General features: G+C 40.8%; 1 long non-coding RNA gene and 1 pseudogene across 1 annotated transcript; both read right to left on the bottom strand.

The window, feature by feature from the left end:
* Positions 1–4129: 4129 nt before the first annotated feature.
* The window catches only part of LOC111823161, a 64443-nt pseudogene continuing 50978 nt past the window's right edge, over positions 4130–17594 (bottom strand).
* LOC106699467 lies at positions 7749–17173 on the bottom strand. The gene is made up of 2 exons (XR_001351069.2): positions 17124–17173; positions 7749–7920 (listed from the first exon to the last, which is right to left on the bottom strand). It is a non-coding gene; the product is annotated as an uncharacterized LOC106699467 (long non-coding RNA).

Genomic DNA, 17594 nt, shown 5'->3' with positions numbered 1-17594 from the left:
TCACTTGATTCTTAGATTCACTTGTTGATAGATGCATGTTTGTTGTTCATAATTTGTATCTTTACCTTTTTCTTCTTCTTCCTCTTCTTAAAGGATACCTTTCAGCATTTCATATAATACTGGTTTAGTGGTGATGAACTCCTTTAGCTTTTCCTTATCTGTGAAGCTCTTTATCTGACCTTCAATTCTGAATGATAGCTTTTCTGGATAAAGTAATCTTGGTTGTAGGTTCTTGGTACTCATCACTTATAATATTTCTTGCCATTCCCTTCTGGTCTGCAAAGTTTCTGTTGAGAAATCAGCTGACAGTTGTATGGGTACTCCCTTGTAGGTAACTGATTGTTTTTCTCTTGCTGCTTTTAAGATTCTCTCATTGTCTTTTGCTCTTGACATTTTAATTATGATGTGTCTTGGTGTGGTCCTCTTTGGATTCCTTTTGTTTGGGGTTCTCTGCGCTTCTTGGACCTGTAAGTCCATTTCTTTCACCAGGTGGGGGAAGTTTTCTGTCATTATTTCTTCAAATAGGTTTTCAATATCTTGCTGTCTCTCATCTTCTGGCACCCCTATAATCCGGATGTTGGTACACTTGAAGTTGTCCCAGAGGCTCCTTACACTATCTTCATATTTTTGGATTCTTTTTTCTTCTAGTTTTTCTGGTTGGGTATTTTTTGCTCCTTCGTATTTCAAATCTTTGACTTGATTCTTGTGATCCTCTAGTCTGATGTTGGAGCTCTGTATAATATTCTTTATTTCAGTCAGTGTATGCTTAATTTCTAGTTGGTTCTTTATCACAACATCGAGAGTCTCATTAGATTTCTTGAGGATCTCATCAAGTTTATCGGCAGTTTCTAGAAAATTATTGAAAGCCCTTTAAAGTGTGTTTTTTAGCTCTATATCCTCCATTTCTGTGATGTTTCTTTGTCTCCGCATTTTTATGTTTTCTTGGTGCACCCCCTTGTGGTCTTTGCGCGCAGTCTTGATTGTTGTAGGTATCACTGAGAGGAATTGACCTCCAGGCCAATTGGCTGTGAGAATCAGCTGTGTCTGCAGTGGGAGAACTTCTTTCCTGGAGACACCCTTCTGAGGCAAGACTTGCTTCAATGGGGCTTTGGTGATCACTGAGTCTGCTCCCTGAGCATGTCTTTTATGGTTCCACGGAGCGGCAAACTGGATCCCACTCTGACCTCTGGGTTTCCTGGCTCCTGGATCTCTAGGGAGGTGCTAATCTAGTCTTTGCCTGAGGCTATCCAGCAAACGCCTCCCTGCAGGGCTTGGGCGGGGCAGGTCCCACTGGATCAACAGGGCGGGGCTAGCAGTTATGGCGTCTCCCCTTCTCAGTATCTTGGAAATCCCTGGCAGCCCCTCTGACAGAAAGCTGCCCTCAAGTTCCAACTGATGCCAGAAAGTCCTGCTTCTCCCATATGAGACTGGGTCCCTAGAGTCTTGCCCGGAACTGGAGCTCAGAGCCTGAGACTCCCTCCCAATTGAAAACGACAACAGCGACCTCAGCCGCCAACCCGCTCCTCATGCACCTCCGCACCTTAGTATTTTACTTTCGCACCGCACCTCCTCTAAGGCTCAGTATGCTTTTCTCTTTCCTTCTAGTTGTAAAATTTCCACTCAGCCAGCCTTCCTGTGGTTCTGGATGATATCCATTCCGTCTTTTAGTTGTATTTTTGAAGTGGCTGTTCGAGGAAGCAAATTTCGGTGTTTAACTATGCTGCCATCTTGGTTTCTCCCCACTTATTTCTACCTTAGAAATTTTTAAAATGCCTACTTTAAAAATGTTTCAATTAAGCACTGGCCCATGTTTGTGTGTGTGTGTACTGTTGACTGGGATCGGGTCCCATGTTTTACACCGAGCTAATTTACCATACCACAGCTCCCTACCATATTTTTGTTTTTTGGACTTCTTCCCTTACTTTTGCTTTTTAATCTTACTCTCTGCCTGCGCCTTGGACTCCTTTCAACTGACCACTTTTTAAATTCCCCCCGAACTCAGGCCTGCTCGGATGCCACTTGTGCCGCGCCAGCACGGCCAAGAGTGATCCAGAGTGGGGGTGATGAAAGGATTAAGAAAAGATAGACAAGAGAATGAAAGCTGGGTCTCGGTGGGACGCTGCCTCCCTGATGAGGAGACAGCGCCAACAAGCCGCGTCTTTATTTTATAGCAGATGCCATGAGGCAAAGTAGGGGCGTGATCAAGTTGTTTACAACATTCTCGTTGGTTTCAACCCTACTCAACTACAAGCACCTGAACTCTATCACACAGTCACGTGGGCCCCTTTTCGGACCATAGGTTCAAGCTTACAACTGAGGCTGTTGGCTATAATTGTGCTGAGAAGGCCCTGCCCTCCAGCTGGGACTTGCACGGGGCCAATGAGAGGACTGTGCCCTCTCATCAGTCCAAGGCTAGAACCTGTCAAAAACACTGTAGCTGTGCCCCGCAGTTTCCTTTCTTCCACCTCTTTAAACAAGCCTCTTTTGAACACTCCATACCTTTTTCTCTAGTCATAGTTTTTAGGCTTGGGAAAAATATTGATAAGACACCTCCCTATACATCTGCCAGACTGTCTCCTGGAAAGCAAACACACTGTGACTTTTAAAGACAGCACCTCATATCTACTCAACTTCAGCAAAGCCCCAGGCCCCTGCATTTGTTCTCTCTTAGCTAGAGCCACTGATGAAAAGCAGAACCCAGCCTTTCTGGCTTGCCCTGCATTGACAAGCAATACTTGGTCCTTTCTTCTCTTGGAAAGGAAAACAGACTTCCTCCCAGCATGGCTTCTTTTAGGTGTAAATTCTTCCACAGCCTGCACCACCTGCCAAACCCTAACAATGTTTCCTTTTTCTAAGGAGTTAAGTGCGTGAAAATGAGGGAAATGATATTGTAGAGGCAAAATAATATTTCCTTCTCTTATAAATTAACCAATAGAGTCAAAAGAACACAACATTAAAGAAGTCCTAGAAAAAAGCCTTCATTATTTTGCAATGAAAGAGAACTGGACTGGCAGTTCTCCCACTGATGACTTAGGAACTCAATAAATTCATCACTGGCATGTAGGGAAAGTGTGTCCCTGACAATGGCAGTTTTTCTCCAACCTTGTGTTTACTGGCACCAATGGTAATCATTCCTATGTGGCAACTCATGACAGGGAAACAAAGAAGAACTAAGGGCTCAGGTATTCCCAAATTTCTTCAACAAATGACACCACAGAGTTAGCTTCCCTGGGCACAGGAGGATGGTGATTGATGCCATCTCTAGGGACCTTATAGGGGATTCAGGTGAAATACCTTCATCAACAAAAATATGAAGTCACATACACATGGAAACACTTCTCCCTATGTTGGAACGTGCAATATAGACACATATGGTTCCAACAGAAATACTAACAAACAGAACAAAAACAGTTGGGGGATATCACATAATGGAGGTGATGAAATTTATGAGATGTAATTCAGACTGAGACCTCACATATTTTCTTACACAACTGTTAAATCCTAACAGAGAAACGACATGTTCCACACGTTTAAAAAATTTTCATATTTGGACTCTTTTGTGCAGAGCGGATTTACAAATTTGGGTGCGAGATATCTTTTGGGGAGAGCTACAGTGTTTTCGACAGGTTCAAGCCTTGGACTGATGAGAGAGCACAGTCCTCTCATTGCCACGTGCAAGTCCCAACTTGGAGGGCAGAGCCTTCTCAGCATAATTATAGCCAATAGCTATAGTTGTAAGCTTGAACCTATAGTCCAAACACTTGGCCCCACGTGCCTGAGAGATAGAATTCAGGTGCATGTACTTGAGTAGGATTTGAACCCACGAGAATGTTGTAAACATCTTGATCACGCCCTTACTTTGCCTCGTGGCATCTGCTATAAAATAAAGACACGGCTTGTGGGCGTTGGCACTGTCTCTCTCCACCCCAGAGAGCAGCATCACACCGAGACCCAGCTTTCATTCTCTTCTCTGTCTTTTCTTTTTTTTTAAAAAAATTATATTTCTTTTTTATTGATTTCAGAGAGAAAGGAAGAGGGAGAGAGAGATAGAAACATCAATGATGAGAATCACTGATTGGCTGCATCCTGCACCACCCTGACTGGGGATCGAGCCTGCAGCCCATGCATGTGCCCTTGGCTGGAATCGAACCCGGGACCCTTCGGTCCGCAGGCTGACACTCTATCCACTGAGGCAAACTGGCTAGGACTCTCTGTCTTTTCTTAATACTTTCATCGCCCCAACTCAGGGTCACTGACCCAGGCTGAGCTGGCATGGCACATAAGGCACACTGGCACTGAGTATGCCATGGCCATGCCGGCTCCCCACATCTCACACTAAGTGCACTCATAACTGCTTTCTCCAGTATGAACTCTCTGATGATACTAAAGACTATTGCTACTTGTAAAAGATTTCCCACATTCACTGCATTTCTAAGTGTTCTCTCCTGAATGAACTCTCTGATAATTATGAAGTTCAGTCCTAGTATTAAAAGACTTCTCTCATTCACTGCATTGATAAGGGTTTTCTCCTGTGTGAACGCTCTGATGATATTGGAGGCCACTGTGACTTTTAAAATACTTTCCACATTCACTGCATTTATAAAGATTTTCCCCAGTATGAAATGTCTGATGACAATGAAGTTCAGAGCTAGTAATAAAAGATTTCCCACATTCACTGCTGAGGTCTTTCTGCAGTGTGCACTCTGCGATGATAATGGAGACCACTCCTACGTTTAAAAGATTTTCCACATTTACTGCATTTATAAGGCTTTTCTCCTGTATGAACTCGCTGATGGCTACGAAGGCAGGTTTTAGTGATAAAAGATTTCCCACATTCACTGCATTTATAAGGCTTTTCTCCTGTATGAACTCTCTGATGAATACCAAGTTGGGCCTTAGTAATAAAACATTTCCCACATGCACTGCATTTATAAGGCTTTTCTCCAGTATGAATTCGCTGATGACTCTGAAGGTCGGTTTTAGTGATAAAAGATTTCCCACAATCACTGCATTTGTAAGGCTTTTCTCCAGAATGAACTCTCTGATGAATACCAAGTTGGGCCTTAGTAATAAAACATTTCCCACATGCACTGCATTTATAAGGCTTTTCTCCAGTATGAATTCTCTGATGAATACGAAGGTGGGTCTTAGTAATAAAACATTTCCCACATTCACTGCATTGATAAGGCTTTTCTCCTGTGTGCACGCTCTGAAGATGATATTGGAAACCACTGCGACTTTTAAAACACTTTCCACATTCACTGCATTTATAAAGAGTTTCGCCAGTATGACATTTCTGATGACAATGAAGTTCAGAGCTAGTGATAAAAGACTTCCCACATTCACTGCTGAGATAAGGTCTTTCTTCAGTGTGCACTCTGAGATGCAATTGGAGACCACTGCTACGTTTAAAAGATTTTCCACATTTACTGCATTTATAAGGCTTTTCTCCAGAGTGAACTATCTGATGAGGACAAAGATCAGTGCATGTGTTAAAAGATTTCCCACATTCACGGCATTTATAGGGCTCTTCTCCAGTATGAACTCTCTGATGACGACGAAGGTGGGTCTTAGTAATAAAACATTTGCCACATGTATTGCATTTATAAGGTTTTTCTCCAGTGTGAACTTTCTGATGATACTGGAGACCCTTGATACTTGAAAAAATTCTCCCACATTCCCTGCATTTATAGGGCTCTTCTCCAGTGTGAATTCTCTGGTGATGTTGTAGGGTATACCTAGCAGTAAAAGATTTTCCACAGTCACTGCATTTATAGGGCTTTTCTCCAGTATGAACTCTCTGATGACTACGAAGGTGGGCCTTAGCAATAAAACATTTCCCACATGCACTGCATTTATAAGGTTTTTCTCCAGTGTGAACTCTCTGGTGATATTGGAGACCTCTGGAACCTGTAAAAGTTTTTCCACATTCACTGCATTGATAAGGTTTTTCTCCTGTGTGAAGTCTATGATGATACTGGAGACCAATACTACGTGTAAAAGACTTTCCACATTCACAGCATTTATAAGGCTTTTCTGCAGTGTGAACTCTCTGATGAAGACAAAGATCAGTGCATGTGTTAAAACATTTCCCACATTTACGACATTTATAGGGCTTTTCTCCAGTATGAACTTTCTGATGACTACGAAGATGGGTCTTAGTAATAAAACATTTGCCACATGCACTGCATTTATAAGGTTTATCTCCAGTGTGAACTTTCTGATGATACTGGAGACGTACTACTCCAGGTAAAAGATTTGCCACATTCACTGCATTTATAAGGCTTTTCTCCAGTGTGAACTCTCTGATGACGACAGAGGATATCTCGCAGTAAAAGATTTTCCACAGTCACTGCATTTATAGGGCTTTTCTCCAGTATGAACTCTCTGATGAGTACGAAGGTGGGTGTTAGTAATAAAACATTTCCGACATGAACTGCATTGATAAGGTTTTTCTCCACTGTGAACTCTCTGATGATATCGGAGACCTCTGGTATTTGTAAAAGTTTTTCCACACTCACTGCATTGATAAGGCTTTTCTCCTGTGTGAACTCTCTGATGACTACGAAGTTGGGTCTTAGTAATAAAACATTTCCCACATGGACTGCATTTATAAGGTTTTTCTCCAGTGTGAACTCGATGATGATATTGGAGACCTCTGGTACTTGTAAAAGTCTTTCCACATTCACTGCATTGATAAGGCTTTTCTCCAGTGTGAATTCTCTGATGACTACGAAGGCTGGTGTTAGTGGTATAAGTTTTCCCACATTCACTGCATTGATAAGGCTTTTCTCCCGTATGAACTCTCTGATGTTTATGAAGGTGAGAGTTAGTTGTAAAAGATTTTCCACATTCAGAGCACACAAAACATCGGCTTCCAGCATGGACACCCTTTTCCTGAATAAACATGTTGTTGCAACTAATGTCTTTCTTACATTCTTTTCTGGCGTAACAATTTTTTCTCCTTTGAAACATCATCCCACGGGTTGAAATAGCATTTGTACTGTCACTAGTCTGAGGAGCCTTTAGGTGGAGATGTCCTGACCCAGTAAGGAGAGCCTGCCCAACCTCTCCATAGGTGAAACAATTCTGGGACACAATGAAATTGCAGCTGTTTGAAAGTGAGATGCTGTCCACACCTCTAATGAAAGTCTTCTCTCTCACATGCCATTGGTGAAATTTTACACTGAAGTAAAACCATTTTGCACATGCCCCACACCTCAACAGTATCTGTCTATGTTGTGTTCCCTGAAGCTCCATCACATGGAAAATGTTTCCCAAGACGGGCCCACAACTCTCACAGGGGTGGCTCTTCTGGGAAGACAAGGCTACCTTGATATTTCTTCCCTGTGACACTTTAACAGAAACGTTCTGCTCAGTCAGTGCCTCCACATTCTCTGCTCCACAGCAGCAACCTGTATAAAAGGAAATGCTGGTGAGGTACATGTTGACCTTATGAAAACAGAATATCTTCACCACAAATGATTAACAGTCATGACTAGGCATGATTGCATAGAAAGATTTTCACTAAGAGTGAGTTAGACAGTGAGGAAATTGCTTTTATAAATAACATGGCCCCAAAAGTCAGTCGATAATGGAAACCTCATCAAGATAGGGACAGAAGCATATCAGTAGATACAAAGAATAGAGGAAGGCTCTACTCATTGTTCTTGCACAAATGGCTTCCTTTAAAACCTTACATTCTGACCATGTGAGTCTGTGTGGAATAATTTCAAGCTGCTCAGAGCCATAAAAAATAATTTTATTAGCTCACAGGATATACAACTCGAATATAATAACATGTGTTCTCTCCAAAGTGCTACATGCATGGACCAATGTTGGCTTGCAGTACAGAGAGACCTGTGAAAGAGGCAGAGGTACAAGGTCCAGGGAGGTTAAGGTTATCTGTGAGCTGGGAATCTAAGTAGAAATGATCATAATTAGAATGAAATAGTTGGCAAAGCATCAACAATAAGCACAAACAAGCATAACTGTGTGAGGAATGGGCAACTGTAACAAAACACTGGGTTTCTCGCTATGAACGTAACAAACGCCTGTCATGAATTCCTCCCCAATGACCCTACCCCAAAGAAAGATCGCCTGGGGTCCACTGTGTCATTCATAAAGTCGTGTTTCTTCTGGAATGTACAAATGGTTCTTCCCCTTCAATCCCATTTGAGGCATTGCTTGGGATAAATAATGCAAAGAACATGGAGGGTCAATACTGTGGTAGAACAACAAAGGACAAATGAGATCACAGTCAAAAGACCAAGGTGAGTGACATCAGCAAAATGGCAGGATCAGGGAGATGAGCTTCTTCCCCCTTCCCAGTATAAGTAGACAGCTTTCCATGAACAAAAACCCCATAGGAAATGGGAATAAGAGTACCATGAAGACAAAAAGTATTACAGACACAAATAGAGGAGAACTGTACAGAAAGGATGACTGGAAACACTGGGTGAACAAATATATTTGAAGATACCTACAGTCAAAAACAAGGGTCAGAGTTATGCTTCTGCTATCATTGACCCTAGTGGCCTGTTCTACAACAAAACCTGGAAATTTGTGTGTTTAAAAACCTCAGAATGCCTTGGCCAGTATGGCTCAATTGGTTGGAGCATCGTCCTGAGTACCAAAGGGTCGAGGATTCAATTCACAGTGAAGGCACATATCAGTATGTGGATTCCATTTCCAGTTAGCTTGTGTACAGAAGGCAGCCGATTGATGTTTCTCCCTCACTCTGATGTTACTCTCTCTCTTTTTCTCCATCTCTCTTCCTCTCTATCTGAAAGCAATAATAAATATACAAGTAACAATTTCAAGGTAGCCAAACCCAAAACTCAAATCAAAACAATCTATTGACATAGTCAATAAAAAGGCAACCGAGTCGGCCTGATGGTCAAATCCCTCTAGTGTTAACTACAACAATTAAGGCTTGGCTAGAACAAGACTGCGCACAGAGACCACAAGGGGGTGCACCAAGAAAGCATAAAAGATGCGGAGACAAAAAAACATGACAGAAATGGAGGATATGGAGCTAAGAATCGCAATTTTGAGGGCTTGCCATAAATTTGTGCAGAGCCTCACGAAAACTAATGAGACCCTCGATGCTACGATAAAGAAATTAGAAAGTAAGCATACACGGACTGAAATAAAGAATATTATACCCAATAGCAGACCAGAGGAGCACAAGAATCAAACCAAAGATTTGACAAAAAACACCCAATTGGAAAAGCAAAATGAAAAAAGAATCCGAAAGTGTAAAGATAGTGTAAGGAGCCTCTGGGACAGCTTTAAGCGGACTAATATCAGAGTCATTGGAGTGCCAGAAGATGAGAGACAGCAAGATATTGAAAACCTATTTCAAGAAATAATGGCAGAAAACTTCCCCCACCTGGAGAAAGAAATGGACTTACAGGTCCAAGAAGCGCAGAGAACCCCAAACAAAAGGAATCCAAAGAGGACCACACCAAGACACATCATCATTAAAATGCCAAGAGTAAAAGACAAAGAGAAAATCTTAAAAGCAGCAAGAGAAAGAGGTCAGTTACCTACAAGGGAGTATCCATATGACTGTCATCTGATTTCTCAACAGAAACTTTGTAGGCCAGAAGGGAGTGGCAAGAAATATTCAAAGTGATGAATGCCAAGAACCTACAACCAAGATTACTTTATCCAGCAAAGCTATCATTCAGAATTGAAGGTCAGATAAAGAGCTTCACAGATAAGAAAAAGCTGAAGGAGTTTATCACCACCAACCCAGTATTAAATGAAATGCTGAAAGGTATCCTTTAAGAAGAGGAAGAAGAAGGAAAAGGTAAAGATACAAATTATGAACAACAAATATGCATCTATCAACAAATGAATCTAAGAATCAAGTGAATAAATAACCTGATGTACAGAATGAACTGGTGAATATAATAGAATCAGGGGCATAGAAAGGGCGTGAACTGACTATTCTCGGGGCGGGGGGGGAAGGGGTGTGGGGGTTCGGGAAGAGACTGGACAAAAATCTTACACCTATGGATGAGGACAGTTTGGGGTAGGGTAAGGTGGGAACCGGGTGGAGGGGAGCTATGGGGGGGAAAGAGGAACAACTGTAATAATCTGAACAATAAAGATTTAATTAAAAAAAAAGAAAGTGAAGTCTCATTAGTCTGAATTATCTCATACATTTAATCACCTACTTTATGTAATATTCCTCCAACTATTTCTTATAGGGAAAAATGCCTACATTATGAAAAAAGATCTCAAAAACCTAACCTTCCATCTCAGGAATCTATAAACAAAACAAGAAAGTAAACTGAAAGACTGCACAGAAATGACACAAGAAATATTTGAACAAGCATCAATTAAAGGGAGATAAGACAAAATTTAAAAAATACCTAACAGGTACTTTTCTCAAATACAAAAATTGGTAAACCTTGATCTAGACCAGGGGTGGGCAATCTCTGTTACATGCTGGCATGGAAACCTCTCTCTTATAATCTTTCATTTACAATTTTTTTCTCAATATCGACTTTTCTTTTTGAGATAAATTCAGTGTAGGTGCATCTTAGATAAATAAATAATTTTACATAACATGTATACATTAAACACTAAATGTATTTTTCATCACCATATACTGTGTTTTTGTCGCTGGAATGAATGTTATTATTTCTTTCTTTTTTTAAAAAATATATTTTATTGATTTTTTACAGAGAGGAAGGGAGAGAGATAGAGCGTCAGAAACATCAATGAGAGAGAAATATCGACTTTTCTTTTTGAGATAAATTCAGTGTAGGTGCATCTTAGATAAATAAATAATTTTACATAACATGTATACATTAAACACTAAATGTATTTTTCATCACCATATACTGTGTTTTTGTCGCTGGAATGAATGTTATTATTTCTTTCTTTTTTTAAAAATATATTTTATTGATTTTTTAAAGAGAGGAAGGGAGAGAGATAGAGCGTCAGAAACATCGATGAGAGAGAAATATCGATCAGCTGCCTCCTGCACATCTCCTACTGGGGATGTGCCCACAACCCAGGTACATGCCCTTGACCGGAATCGAACCTGGAACCTTTCAGTCTGCAGGCCGACATTCTATCCACTGAGCCAAACTGGTTTTGGCTGGAGTTGTAGTCTTAATAATGAATACAACATAATGTTGTGTTCATTATTTTTGTTTGTTGTATGTTTACTTATGCTAAACATAAGTAAATTCCTTCCTGAGTTCTGTGAGCCATTCTAGCAAATAATTGTACCTGAGAAGGGGACTGTGGTTGAGCCACCTCCTGCACATCCTCCACCGGGGATGTACCCGCAACCCAGGTACATGCCCTTGACCGGAATCAAACCTGGGACCTTTCAGTCCACAGGCTGACGCTCTATCCACTGAGCCAAACCGGTTTCGGAATATTTCATCAAGATTCTTCACATGCATACACCAGAGATATCAAGTAGGCGTAACTTGATCTAAAAAAATTACGGTTCGCACGCAGAATTTTGAGTCAGAGATTTTGCTGGTCTTGGCACGCACTCACAAAAAGGTTGCCCACCGCTGAGCTAGACTAAAGAAAAAAAAACAAAAACAAATAAATAAAAAAGAAAAAAAAAACCTCAACGGAATGAAAAAAGAAATGAAACGTAAGACGTTACACCTGACACTATGAACCCCAAAGCATAAGAGAGGTTGATGTTACGAAACGAGAATACTGAACTTACAAGCAACTGATTCCCCTGACCTCCTGGGACAGGAGGTCCTGGGGGGAAGGGGCGGATGAAGACATATATGAGGAGAAAGTGCACTGACTGGCATTGGGGCAGGAACTAAGGGGTCGGTTTCTCCCAGACGGAGGTGCTGGCAGACGTCATTATACCTACGTTGGGACATCCCAGGTCGCAGGTCTGATTGACAATCATTTCAGTTGGCTTCACCCTGGGGATTCCTTGAGACCTCACTTTATCCCATTTAAAACCCCACCCAAGCTATGTGCAGCACCTTTTCTATATGAATGGCCTCTCTTGTCAGGCTAAATCCTGTCAAAAAAGTTGCAGTTGGGTCTGGGAGGCCCAAACCTATCAATAAAGGACCAAGATGCGGCAGCAGCACTAGCCTCCCTTAATTCAAGGCTGGGCCTCATCAGGGCATTTCCACACCCGATACAAAGAGAAGAATCTACAAATCTCTCTATAGATCAAGTTGGGTGTCTCCAGCCAGTGGCTGACTTTACACCTCCCAGGAGAACAAAGAGCCAGTGTACCCAGTGGTCAGTGTCATTATAGCAGCTTACAACTCTTAACGTCCATAAGCCACACACTTAAGGGCAGATTCACTGAGCACCAAAGCCCCACTGAAGCAAATCCTGTACCATAGGGGTGTCTTCTTCACAGCACTTCACCCGCTGTAGTCGAAGTGACCCCTACCAACGCTAAAATCCTAAACCTTATTCTGGCTAATCAGATCCAGCATTTCATTAGAAAGATCATACACCATGACCAAGTGGGATTTAATTTGTGGGATGAAAGGATGGTCCTATATCTGCAAACCAATAAATATGATACATCATAAAAACAAAATGAGAGACAAAAATCACAATCATATCAATTGATGCAGAAAAAGCATTTGACAAAATCCAACACCCTTTCTTGAGAAAAACTCTCAGCAAATTGAGATTATAGGGATCATACCTCAACAAAATAAACGCCTTATGTGACAAATCTACAGCCAATATCACACTCAATGGGCAAAAACTAAAACCATTTTCCCTAAGAACAGGAACAAGAGAGGGATGCCCACTTGTACCACTCCTGTTTGATATAAGACTGGAAGTGCTAGCCATAGAGATCAGACAAGAAGAAGAAATGAAAGGCATCCAAATAGGAAAAGAAGAAGTAAAATGGTCATTATTAGCAGATGATATAATATTGTACATGGAAAATACTAAAGTCTTTGTGAAAAACTACTAAATATAATAAATGCATTCAGCAATGTAGCCCATACCTCAACAAAATAAACGCCTTATGTGACAAATCTACAGCCAATATCACACTCAATGGGCAAAAACTAAAACCATTTTCCCTAAGAACAGGAACAAGAGAGGGATGCCCACTTGTACCACTCCTGTTTGATATAAGACTGGAAGTGCTAGCCATAGAGATCAGACAAGAAGAAGAAATGAAAGGCATCCAAATAGGAAAAGAAGAAGTAAAATGGTCATTATTAGCAGATGATATAATATTGTACATGGAAAATACTAAAGTCTTTGTGAAAAACTACTAAATATAATAAATGCATTCAGCAATGTAGCAGGATACAAAATTAACACCCACAAATCTATGGTTTCTTTATACACCAATAATCAACTCACAGAAAGAGAAACAAACAGACAATCCTATCTACCACTGCAATAAAAATATTAGGATACCTAGGAATAGACTTAGGTAAGGAGGTCAAAGACCTGTACTCAGAAAATTACAAGAAGTTGAAAAAAAGAGATAGAAGACGATATAAACAAATGAAAGAATATACCGTGTTCGTGGATTGGTAGAATCAACATCAATAAAATGTCCATACTGCCCAAACAAATCTACAGACTCAACGCAATACTCCTTAAACGATACCAAGGGCATATTGCACAGACCTATGATAAACTCTTCAAAAATTCATATGGAATAAAAAAAAAAAAAGAACAACCGAATAGGCACAGCAATCTTGAGAAAGAAGAACAAAGTTGGAGGAATCACAAGATCAGATAACAAGCAATAGCACAAAAATGCCTGGTTCTCGCACAACAACAGACACATAGAAGAATGCAACAGAACCGCGAACACAGAAATCAACCCAAGCCCTTTATGCTCAATATTTGACAAAGGTGGAAATAGCATACCATGGAGTCAAGACACTCCCTTCAATAAATGGTGTTGGGAAAACTGGACAGATACATGCATAAAATGGAACTAGACCACCAACTTATACGATACACAAAAATAGACTAAAAATGGGAAAAGGACTTAACCGTAAGAGGGGAAACCATAACATTTCAGAAGGATCTACAGGCAGCAAAATATCAGACATATGTCTGAGCAATATCTTTACAAGTACAGCTCTGAGGGCAATGGAAAGTAAGAAAAAACAAAAACAAATGGCACTACATCAAAATTAAAAGCTTCTGTGAAGCAAATGAAACCATCAACAAAAACAAGAGAGCCCAGGAGCACATATTTGCCAATGTTATCTCTGGTAAGGAATTAATCTCCAAAATTTACAAGGAACTCATACATCTTTACAAGAAGAAGATAAACGAGCCAATCAAAAAATAAGCAAAAGACTTGAATAGACACTTTTCAAAAGTGGGCATTCAGAGGGCCGAGAGACAGATGAAAACTTGCCTAAAGTCACTAATTATCTGAGAGACGCAAATCAAAACGACAATGAGATATCATATCACACCTGTCAGGATGGCTATCATCAACTAACGGACAAACGACAAGTCCTGGTGAGGAAGTGGACATAAGGGACCCTTGTGCACAACTGATGGTGATGCAGACTGGTGCTGACACTGTGCAAAATAGTACAGACTTTCCACAAAAAATTATAAATTGAATTCCCATTTGACCCAGTAATAGCACTTCTAGCAACATATCCCAATAAATCAGAAACAAAAATCGTAAAGGACACATGCACCCCTATGTTCACAGTAGCACAATTTACCATACCTAAGATTTAGAAATATCCTAAGTGCCCATCGATAGATGAGTGGATTAAAAAACTGTGGTACATCAACACGATAAAATACTACGCTGCTGCCCTGACTGGTTTGGCTCAGTGGATAGAGTGTCAGCCTGGGGACTGAGGGGTCCCAGGTTCGATTCCGGTTAAGGGCATGTACCTTAGTTGCGGGCACCTCCCCAGTAGGGGGTGTGCAGGAGAAAGCTGATCGATGTTTCTAACTCTCTATCCCTCTCCCTTCCTCTCTGTCAAAAATCAATAAAATATATTTAAAAAAAAAATACTACGCTGCTGTAAAAAGAAGGAACTCTTATCATTTGAAACAGTATGGATGCACCTGGAGAGCATTATTCTAAGCAAAATAAGCCAGTTAGAGAAAGATAAATATCACATCATCTCACTCATTTGTAGTCAATGGGGGAAAGAAGACACACATGTAATACTGTATGTAATACTTTAAACATTAAAGAATTTTTAAAAAGAAATATAGTGAAGATATCCATAGTACGCAATGCATGCTATAGATTAATGCAATGCTGAGGATAATTATTATGGTGTTTACGAAGAAATGAAAAGAGAATCTTGAAATGTATGGAACTAAAAACTCGAATTGCAAAAACAAACTTGAGCAAGAACAAAGCTGGTGGTATCATACTTTCTGACTTCAATTTATTACAAAGAAAAAGCAAGCAAACTGTGTTGCTGCAGAAACACAGACACATATATCCATAGAACAGAAAACACAGAAATAAACCAAAACATCCTTTCAAGTCATCTTTGTCAAAGCTGCAAGACACAGAGGAAGGGAAAGATAGTTTCTTCAATGAATGGTGCTGCTAAAAATCAATACTCACATGTAAACACAACAATACTAAACACCACTGATAAAATTTAACTCAACCTGCATGACAGAATTAAATGTGTGCGCTAAAACGTAAAACACTTCAGGACAACCTAGAGAAAAAGTTTTGCAGTTTTGCTTGGACGGGATTTTCTGAATGTGACAACAGCACTAGACAAAAAAGGAAAAACAAACAGTCCAGATGGCACCAAATAAAGAAAAAAGCTTCTTCACAGCACATTAGCAATAAACAAAATGAAATGAAAGGAAATCTAGAGAATAGAAGAAAATACTTGCAAATTCTACGAAGGAATCGATTGGAGATACTGTGAATGCAGTTCTGATCAGCACAATAAAGAGAATATTGAGATATAGATAGAAATTCACACAATAGTTGGAGTTCCCAGGGAATAATAAAGTTATGTTAATACTTTACTGGAGGCTAAGAACAATGCAATGAGTTGTCTGAAAACCAAACTAGATATAACTTCATTAAAAATATTTATTGCTGCCGAAACCGGTTTGGCTCAGTGGATAGAGCGGTGGCCTGCGGACTAAAAGGTCCCAGGTTAGATTCCGGTCAAGGGCATGTACCTTGGTTGTGGGCACATCCCCAGTGGGAGATGTGTAGGAGGCAGTTGATCGATGTTTCTCTCTCATGGATGTTTCTAACTATCTCTCTCCCTTCCTCTCTGTAAAAAATCAATAAAATATATTTTAAAAAAATACTTTATTGCTAAGCACTAGTAACAAGCATCTTTGCTTGCTAGAAACATAGTGGCACCCTAACCAGTTTGGCTCAGTGGACAGAGCGTCGGCCTGCGGACTGAAGGGTCCCGGGTTCGATTCCGGTCAAGGGCATGTACCTTGGTTGCGGGCACATCCCCAGTAGGGAGTGTGCAGGAGGCAGCTGATCGATGTTTCTCTCTCATCGATGTTTCTCTCTATCCCTCACCCTTCTTCTCTGTAAAAAAATCAATAAAATATATATTTAAAAAAAAAAAAAAAAGAAACATAGTGGCACTAGACCTGCTGAATGCAGGATTGCTAAAAATATGGACTTTGTAGAAAAGTGGGTGTGGGGCAGCAATATCTGCATCTGAAAAGCACAATTAAGTGCATGCAAAAATATGTGTTCCTGGATGTGATAGGGAATTAATATATAAAATATACAAGGTAGTCAAGAGAATATTTAAGCAAAAAAAAGAGTTATTAAGCAGGAAAAGGATTTAGAAACAATTCCTCAAAAACTATGTACAAATTACCAAAAAGAACACAGAAAATGCTTTCCTCACTGAACAAGGTGGAATCCCTCAGGTCCAGACACACTACCAAGCACAAATCCTTCCCTGTGAATTTAGTGCAGTGGGGAGTATTGGGACTTCAGGAATAGAAGAGGGCAGTGGAAACAGACCAACCCTCCCCAGGACAGCAACTACCCAGCAAACTGGAAAAACAAGCAGTACCACAGTCTACCTGGGAGGACAGAACACACCCTGGGGGATGGGGTCTGGAAAACCTCAAAGCCAAGTGCAGTTCACTGGTGTGAGGGAGGGTCTTACCCAGGGAGGATATAAGTTCAAAGTTCTCCAGCATCACATTCAGGTACAGCTGTCTCTGACCCTCATCAAGGAGGCTCCATTCCTTCCTGGAGAAGTACAGGGCAATGTCCTCAAAGGTCACGCCAACCTGTCAGAATGGAGACAATTAAAACCAAAGCTGCCTTTCTGAGAACGAGTAATCCTACTCCTTACACACCTTGCCCCCTACAACGTCCTCCAGGGGCCCTGGTAACTGTGGACACCAGGCCCCAATGCCATTGCAGGCTGCTCTCTCATCACAATCCCATTCGTCACTATGATTGCCCTCAGCAGAGCAGCTGGGTTGAGAGGGAAGCATTGGGAGAGGGGAGGGTACAGGACAATGCCATTTAAGGTCTGGTCGATGCCTGCAGGGCGCCAGCCTTCCAGCTAAGCAACACCTTTGCAGTCTCCTAGATCCTGCCTCCAAGACAAAGCCAAGCGTGGGTTTAT

Source organism: Myotis lucifugus, unplaced genomic scaffold (assembly GCF_000147115.1).
Source record: "Myotis lucifugus unplaced genomic scaffold, Myoluc2.0 scaffold_412, whole genome shotgun sequence".
In the NCBI taxonomy this organism is placed as follows: domain Eukaryota; kingdom Metazoa; phylum Chordata; class Mammalia; order Chiroptera; family Vespertilionidae; genus Myotis; species Myotis lucifugus.
The sequence above is the reverse complement of the archived record's forward strand: the minus strand, read 5'-3'. Positions and strand labels throughout refer to the sequence as shown.